Source organism: Engystomops pustulosus, chromosome 11 (genome assembly GCF_040894005.1).
Source record: "Engystomops pustulosus chromosome 11, aEngPut4.maternal, whole genome shotgun sequence".
Classification (NCBI taxonomy): domain Eukaryota; kingdom Metazoa; phylum Chordata; class Amphibia; order Anura; family Leptodactylidae; genus Engystomops; species Engystomops pustulosus.
Genome location: NC_092421.1, coordinates 12,127,020 through 12,136,258, shown reverse-complemented (window position 1 = coordinate 12,136,258; position 9,239 = coordinate 12,127,020). Strand labels below are relative to the sequence as shown.

General features: G+C 42.3%; 1 long non-coding RNA gene across 1 annotated transcript; it reads left to right on the top strand.

The window, feature by feature from the left end:
• Positions 1 to 1,772: 1,772 nt before the first annotated feature.
• On the top strand, positions 1,773 to 8,896 carry LOC140106746 (uncharacterized). The gene is made up of 4 exons (XR_011850847.1): positions 1,773 to 1,907; positions 4,183 to 4,374; positions 6,390 to 6,512; positions 8,780 to 8,896. It is a non-coding gene; the product is annotated as an uncharacterized lncRNA (long non-coding RNA).
• The last annotated feature ends 343 nt before the right edge of the window (positions 8,897 to 9,239 follow it).

Below are 9,239 nucleotides of genomic sequence, written 5' to 3'. Positions count from 1 at the left end.
GATAGAAAAGAAAAACGGGGAAGGGAAACTGTTTGCACGTGTGTCTTAGAACAGCACTGATTTGGTCCGTGTAAAACTAGGGTACTCCTCGCAAGGATTCCACTAGTCCTTAAGTGCAGGGGTTAGTTACTTAATCCCAACACTTAATGCTCTGACAAAAATGAATTTATCCCACCGCTGCCACCAATTTATCACGGCGAGGACGCCACCGCCTCGTCACGTGACGTGGGGTGCAACTGTAAGGGTTAATTTAGCCTGCTCAAACTTGCGCTCACCTTTCACTCAGGACACAAATTGAGCCTAAATCACACCTCATACAGCTCCAGCACCAGAACCAGACCCGCTGCCACCACTTATTGCATTTATACTGGGACCAATAAGTATCCCACTCTACATCAACTCTTGCTCTCAAGCAGTCACTTTGTCACACCACTACACATGCACACTCAGCACTCCAGCAGTTACACAGCTAACCACACTTCACAAGGCTATGAGTTCGCAGAGCATACAGGGACCAAAATTAAAGTGAAAAGCTTTAATTACAAAAAGTTGATCAGTGCATAAAAAGATATTAAAAACAAAAGAATTACAAGGACACACAACACGGCAAAACAGTTATAAAATAAAAAGGGAGAAAAATAACAGAAACTTACAACTTAAAGTAAATCCTGATCCCTGGAGGTGGGAGAAATAAGGAACACACTCAGCTTGTCAAGCAGCCCCCAAAATGTGAACACCAATTCTTGGATTTCATATTGTTTTATAACTTCTCAGTTTGGTTCAGGTTTCAGAACCGCCCATTCATTAATTAGTCCAGAGGGTCATTCAGGATTGGGCAAAGTTTTAATGAGGGGGGAGAGTCCAGGAATATTTAAACAGTTCTTTGTTTCCAAATCCTGATGCAGAAGAGGGGGGGGGGGGTAGGGAGACCAAATGTCCTTTGGGGTCTGAACAGACCAGTCTTCAGTTCAGAGGTTATCAGGCTGTTAAAGCTCCAGGATGTCATAAAAGCTGCCTGGACGCTTCAATAGATGCCAAATATTTAAACAAAGTTTGTAATTACCCAATAGTTAAACCAATCTTATACATTCACAATTAATATCTCCTTGACAAAAGGCAATAACGCGACAGATCCACATAGTGCAAACTGTCCTGGGACTTTTGAGGTGTTGTAATTTTATGTACTCCCATTCCAATGTAAAATTTTGCTCAACCAGGGAGCCACTTTACACCAAACACACCAAACACACATTGCCCAACCCTGAGTTTCGCCTGTGACTTCTTGGATGCCCGGGATACAATAAAGCTTTTTGTAACTGTTTTACCAAATGGCTGCAATAGAACAAAGAGTGAAAAATTTAAAGGGGTCTGAATACTTTCCGGGGATGGTGTTTGTGGGAAGTGAGACAAAAATCTGATGGTGCGATCTTAAGAATCCCTCTCTGCTTTTCGTTTGATTTCTTAAAATGTGATTTTAGAGGACAAACAAAGTATCTGTGCAGTACAATACTTTTTTTCCTTTTTTGTATTTTTGACCTGAGCGGAAGAGACCTGAAATGTGATCTCTGAGCTGTCATTCATTCTATGTGCTGTCTTCTTTGTATCTTTGGCATTGTTACTCACACAATCCAGGAGGTTTCCCTATTACTTTTCATTATTGTGATGCTTTAGCCTGAGGATGTAAATGTAGAAGACACATGAGATTTCCTCCTTACAATATTCTGTAATAGAGTCATCCAGAAGATATGTCACAGTGTTATAAACATCGGAACCCTATAACAGAGTCACTTCTCTTACCCTCCTCTTCAGCTACTGACTAGTTGTGATGGATACATCCATGAAGTTTGTGATTCTGATTCTGTCGGGAAATCTTGCCCTGTCCATTTCTCAAGAAGAGCCAAATTGGGGTACGTATTTCTTCCAAATCTGTACAGTATACTGTCTATGTGTAGGTTAGTGTAGATTGATGTCGATATAGGTTATTGTTTCATTGCAAACGTTCAAATAGGGTGGCGTGGTGGCTGAGTGGGTAGCACTTCTGCCTTGCAGCGCTGGGGTCCTGGGTTTGAATCCCACCCAGGTCAACATCTGCAAAGAGTTTGTATGTTCTCTCAGTGTTTGTGTGGGTTTCCTCCGGGTCCTCCGGTTTCCTCCCACATTCCAAAACATACTGTTAGGTTGATTAGATTGTGAGCCCCATGGGGACAGGGACCAATTTGACATGCTCTGTGCAGCGCTGCATAATCTGTGTGCGCTATATAAATAAAGAATTATTATTCAAGTAACATTCAAGTCCCATTAACATGTAATAACTGAAATTTCTGTATGGTGCTATGACTTGGCAGCACCAATTGCAGGTGTTACTGGAGGGGGTTCAGGCACCGGGCTCGTTTTTTAAAATTCGTGCTCGGCAGAAATTGGCCAAACCCGGATCTTAATGTGTCCACTGTGTTCACTAGTGAGTAATAAGGGAACACGGAAACTATTTTACCAGACAGCATATCATTTTAGCCCTATACAAGGCAGTTCCCAGGCTACGTACAAGGTTCTGGAGGTTTGTTCTTAAGATGAATTTGTATGTAAGTCGGAACTATATACTTTATACAAAAATTTTTTGGTCTCTGTGACAATTGGATTTTAAAAATGTTGGGTTGTCATAAGAACCAGGATCAACAATAAATCTTCATTGCAGACGCCTGTGATAACTGTTACAGCTGATTATTGTAGCTTAAGACTAAAGTACAGTAAATTACCAACATCCAGAGGTCCGTTTGTAACTCAGGGTCGTATGTAAGTCGGGTGTTAAGTGGGGGACCGCTTGTATCTTATTACAGGAAAATGTCAAGGTGGAAATCTGTTCTAAAATTTCTTAATTTCAAGGAAGTTTCTTAGTCCAGAATTCCATGTTACATTTTCCTCATTTTAAAGTATAACCATAATATGTCTATTATTTATTGTCTTATATTGTACTTGATATTGCTGATGAGAATGAAATATCTTTTAGTAGAGGCAAAGCTTTCAGTAATTAAAGAGAACCCGTCAGCAGAGGTTGACCCAATAAACCACTGTTTCACTCACTGTGGTCATTCAAGTGGGCCGGAAAACTTGACTTCACTGCTAAACTTTCTTGACTTTTCATCTACTTGACTTTATATCACTACATTACATTTCACTTTATGGTTGATTTTTAGACTGAGGCCATCACTCTGGGACATGAAAAAAACATGACCTGGAAAGTGTTATTCCATTTGAGAACATTCTGGTAGTGGTTATTAGGTCAATTTCTGCTTAAGCAGTGGGGTCCACCCATCTGTAGCCTATTTTATATGGTTATTTGCTAAGTATGTAATCCAAGTACCAACCTAGTAGTCAAAAGAATTGACCTAAGTTTTAATATTATCTCCAATCTCAGAGAGGAACCCAACCTCTGTTACTGTAATTGGTAGAGATCAACGTGTTATACCTTATGCCTGTGATGGCGAACCTTTTAGAGACCGAGTGCCCAAACTATAACCGAAATCCACTTATTTACAGCAAAGTGTCAACATGGCATTTTAAGCAGTAACTTAATGCTACCTGCTCTTCAACATCTCTCAATCGTATCAGCACCTGAGGCCACCAATACAGTTAAAAGAAGGAGGGCAAATTCAGACTGTCATTGTAGCTTCTCTCCAGGGTCTCTCTGTACAGTAAGAATGTAGGGTCCATTAGGATGACCTCCAAAGATATTGCAGCCCTGTCCACACCTTCTCACTTTTCCCACAGTTCCAAACAGCCAATGAAGTGTTGTTTTAAAATAGCGCTGATTGCAGCATCTCTTAGATTGCCTGGGTCTGCAGGAAGATTTAGTCCTGTTTGGTGAGCTCTGTCTTGGGGTCAATGACCTGAGTGCCCACAGAAAGGGCTCTGAGTGCCACCTCTGGCACCCGTGCCATAGGTTCGCCACCACTGCCTTATACTGTTATTCGGGATAACATGTATACTTTGCTTAACCCTTTAAGAGGTGTCCACTTTCTGTTATAATATCAGGTCATCAGCATAACATAATTATAGAGGATTTATATTCTTTTTGTATAGCAAATTACATTGTTGGGTGATGCTTCTATGTATTATTATTTGGTTTATTTAGCTATGGGATTCGAGTATTACTCTATTACTGTGTATCATAACTCTCTTTTCAAGGTGTCGAAAATGTAAGAAAGCCTGGTGGATGTCCAAAGGTAGAAGAAGGACATCCCATCTCTATGTGCTCTAATCTGTGTGCAGATAAAGAAAACTGTACAGTGCTGACCTGTGATGATGACTCCCAATGTGAAGGAAGCCTAAAATGTTGTAAGACGAAATGTGGTACAGAATGTCTCCCACCAGTTTTTAGTGAGTATGAAAGTAAAATATTGATAAGTTATCTATTCATGGCTGTGTGATAAGATGAAGAAAAGCAGAGACTAAACTCATACAATCTTCTGTACTCAATTTTTTACACCTTTTCCCTATGTGTGGAAGTGATCTCATGGCATTAATAGGGCAAAATTTGATGGTAAGGAGTCCTTATATGTCCAACTGTACGGAAGCTGCCTGACTTAAAAAAAAAAGGAATAGGCATCCGACTATAGTCAGTGCTGTTTCCATTCATTGTATTCCATCAGCACAGTGCAGGAAACTGATTTGGCTACAAGAGACGCCATAGAAGGAAGGAATTAAGTTTCTTATTTTCCCACATCTGGTCACTAGGCTTCTTCAGTGTCAAACATGTATGTAGATGGAGATGCCTTATTTAAAATAGCACTGGAAGCATAGTATTCCTTTTCCCACCCTGAAAAACTTCATATATATATATATATATATATATATATATATATATATATATACACCGTACGTAGACTGTATGCCTGAAAAGGTGGCCTCCAAATGCACAGAGGAATAAATTCCTTTTTCAGTTTAAGAAATATCTGAAAAAATTATACACACTTAAGACTTTTAAAAAATTGTATTTCTTCAGACCAGCAAGAAGAAATAAACATAGGACTGCTTGCAGGGGCGTAACTTGAGGGGGTGCAGAGATTGCGGCTGCACCCGGGCCCAAGAGGTTGAGGGGGCCATTTTGGTGTCACTTTCCCATATGAGAAGACTAGTACTATAAACCATACATTATAGTCAGGGGCCTGGAACAGACTTTGCACCGGGGCCCATCAGATTCTAGTTACGCCACTGACTGCTTGATAGCTAGTACACTATAGTGCAGGGGCGTAACTACAGTGGTAGCAGCCATAGCAACTGCTATGGGGCCCACAATGTCAGAGGGCCCCAGCATCCAGGTTATTGGGTGTGTATATGCTGTATGTCTGTATATGGTATTGTATGTATTTGTGTATTGTATATTGCTTTATGTATGTATGTGTTTATTGTATATTACTGTACATGTATGTATACATGGTGTATAAATACTGTGCGTGTTAGTAACTCACATGACTAAGTATATTTATATTCTTTAAGGAGGAAGAGAGGCCCCCATTCGGAAGTCTGCTATGGGGCCCAGCCTCTTCTAGTTACGCCCCTGCTATAGTGCAATACAGCAATGTAAAGTACATGTTAGCAAATACCTTTTAGGTAATACCTCTGATGGGCCTAATGGTATGGAAGCCACATTAGATCTCTTTCCTGCTCCCATGGAAAAGGAAAGGAAATAGTGGCACCAGCTGTGGTCCTACATCACCCGGCTGTCGGCTGAATTATAACACATATGCCTATGGCGCATGCGCGGAAGCAGGAAGCTAAGCAGTAAAGCCTTGCATGCGCCGTAGTAATTTCTGTTATAATTCAGCCGACAGCCTGAAGGAGGTGTGAGCAAGCCGCGGGACTCGCATGTTTGTATCCGCCCACCATGACTCGCTAGACTCTCTGCCTGGTACCCAATAAATGCTAATTTTCCCCTTTTCGGGGCAGCGTTTTATTACCTGAAGAAAGCTTGCCCTTGTGCTATAAGGACTCTATGAGAACCTGCCAGAAGCTGAATTTTTTCAAACAGCGGTGACAGGTTCCCTTTAACATTTTTCAATGTACAAACAAACCAACCCCCACCCAACCTCCCCGATCTCCTTGTGCGCAAAACATTACATAGTTATTAGAACACAGAATATAATAGATCATAAAACACATGAATTTGATTATTGCACCCCCTCATGCCTCCGTTCTCATCCAAGGTGAGGAGATTCGTTAAATTAAACTTCCTCGATATTATTAATTTACACATTGACCCCCAGGCCATTCTTCCCAATTCTCGGACTATTTGGATGCTGGTTTATTTCCATTAGGATACTGACAAAATGAAGGAATACCATATTTCATACAAAAAACTGTTGTAATTTGTTGTTTTTTTTTTTATACCACAGAAAGCCCATGTGAGAGTAACTTTGACTGTCCTTGGACCCTGAAATGCTGTGGTGGTGTTTGTGACAGCGACTGTGTCCATCAACCCAGAAAATCACGACTCGGTTCATAAAACTGATTTTTTTGTAAGTGAAAAACTATTCTATGTAAATTAAAAAAAAAAAAAAAAAAGACTAAGGCCTCCAGCACACGAATATGATTTTCCTATGGTTGAAAATATGCTCAAGTGCCCACCATTTGGCTGTGTGTCACCTATACATCATCCGTTTTTTGGGGATTCACAAAAAAAGTGACATACCATCCCACCGCAAATACGGACGACACCGGGATAACGAATGGATGACACGAAGTGTGTCAGCCATATTTTTTACAGCCCCATAGACTTCTATGGGTGAGCAAAGCCGCAAACACGGCCAAGAATAGGACCTGCTCTCAGTTTTTTAAAAGGGGCACTTGGCTGAGACATGGGGCTTACGAATGCTTAGATGTTTGAATGAGCCCATAGAAATACATGGAGCTGTGAGACAAAACGCAAAAATCTGAGGAAACTCAGTCGGGTTTTCCAACTTTTCGGGGACAGACATTTAGAAGGGGATTGTGTCGCACACGATCGGGTTGTGACGCAGCTGTGCCGGCTTTCATGCGACAGAAATCGGGGGACGGGCCGTCGGATGATCTGGCGGATTCGGACTGAGCACGGGATTTAGCATTTAAATTATGTTGCGAGACTTACATGCACCAGGAAGAAGAAGGTGAACTCCGGCGGACCTAAACGGGGAAGCAACACATGCAAGATATCTGGCGCACAATCTTTGTGAATTGCGCTGGAGTCCATGATCGTCGTACAACGCAAATCGGGGATCGTGGCAGGACCCGGTAAGTAAATGTGTCCCACTGTATGCTCACTGCACCGTTATTGGGTGCCATACTGCAGTGCCAAGACTGTAGCACACAATTTGTAAGTCATAAATGCTATAAATAATTATAATATTTTTTACACCTTTTAAAGTTTTTACTATAACTATTTCATAAATCTCAGCTCTCCTTCCTCCCAATCCAACTTCATACCGGCATATGGACTCCGTGGGGCACATTTACTAAGGGTTGCACGCTGAACTTTTGTCAGACCATGGGGCAGATTTACTTACCCGGTCCTGTCGCGATCCCGTGGTGCTTTGTCCAACGAGGATTTGGGTCCGGCGCGATTCACTAAGATCATGCGTCTGAGTTCCTGCATGTGTCGCTGCTGCGTCGAGGTCCGCATTCAAGCCGGCGCTGATGCGCCAAAATCCGATCGCGTGTCCCAAAATCCCAGGGCAATTCGGTGCAAAACGGAAATATTCGGGAAACCCGACTAAGGTGTGGCATTTGGACCCTTAGTAAATGGGCCCCCATGTACGTTCTTCATAGCTTACCAGTTCTGACGTGTGGTGCCTGTTGATGATGGCGGTTATGCCAGTCCACAGATCAAACTGTGTGGTACCTGGTACGTGACCGACTGGGAGCCCCGAAAACAACGGGGACCTCTTGTAATGTGGGGCTAACCCTTGGGGTGTAATAAACGAAGTGAACCCAAGTGCAGGGTCACCCCACAGGTGTCCGGTGTATCGCGCATGCGCAGATACTAACTCTCACACAGCCGGACAGCGATAGGTGCCGAGAGCTTGGTGACGTCACGGCTCTTGGCACCCGAAGGAGGACGGCTACAATGAAGGAGGCGGGAATAATTAAAGATCGGAAGGCATCTCCCTTCCGAAGATGACGTAGGGTAGCACCGGAGGGATATTTTCATATGTAAGTAAAACATTTTTTTATCTAAACTAACGATCGCCGTGCCTAACTAAAGTATGTGCCGGCATCAGTATTAAATAGCCTACCAGGTGGTCTGCTCGCATGATTTTATCATGCGAGCAGTGGTAGGTTTCCTTTAAGAAGTGTCTGTGCTGGGATTATATCGCATGCAACATTTGTGGCGCAGCTGCGCTGGCTTCCATGCGTCACAAATTTGGGGGCGTGCCATCAGACAGTCTGACTAATTTGAACCGAGCGCCGTATTTAACTTGGTAATTGTGTCGCAAGCCCTATGTTAAAGGTGCACCACAAAAGAGATGGTGAACTCTGTCGGGCCAGTGCGGGGAAGCGACACATTCATGATTTCAGGAGCACAATCTTAGTGAATCGCCGTACCGAGCATTATAGACAGGCAATGCACTATTAGTGAACTCTAGTGACTTTGTAAGTAAATGTGCCCCCGGGTGCATATCCAAAAATTAGCAAAAGGGCCAAATAGTCCAGTATCCAGGCAAAATTGAGGAAAGCAAAATGTAAAAATGTGACTTGCTGTGTAATGATGTTGAGGTTTTTACTATGAGAACTTTTTTTTTCCATCTAGAAAAAGGAAGCAGAATCCGGAATCTCTTAAGGTCGTCACATGAGCTACAGAAGACGCTTTATAGACTGATATATAGACTCTTTATAGACCTGTAGATAAATTGCAATAAAATATTTAACACCAGTTTGTTGTTTATTGGGTTTATAATGAAAAAATATATCAAAGGCCTTATACACACGACCGTATAGGGGGCGTGAGCTAACCACGTAAATTGTGGCTAACTCGCGATCCCCATTGAGATGTATTGTACACATGGTGTGGTGAGACTGCTGTCTCCAATGACTGGGGTGAGATGATCAGCACTCCACGCCCAGGTAAGCTAGGCCACAGACAATGGAACAAAACCTGGAACAAAACCAACTTGCCCAAACATGAGACCTATCTATGTGGGAGTCATTTTTTGGACACATTGGTAGATTTCTACAAAAAATTGCCGCTTTTCACTTAACCAGGTCACCAA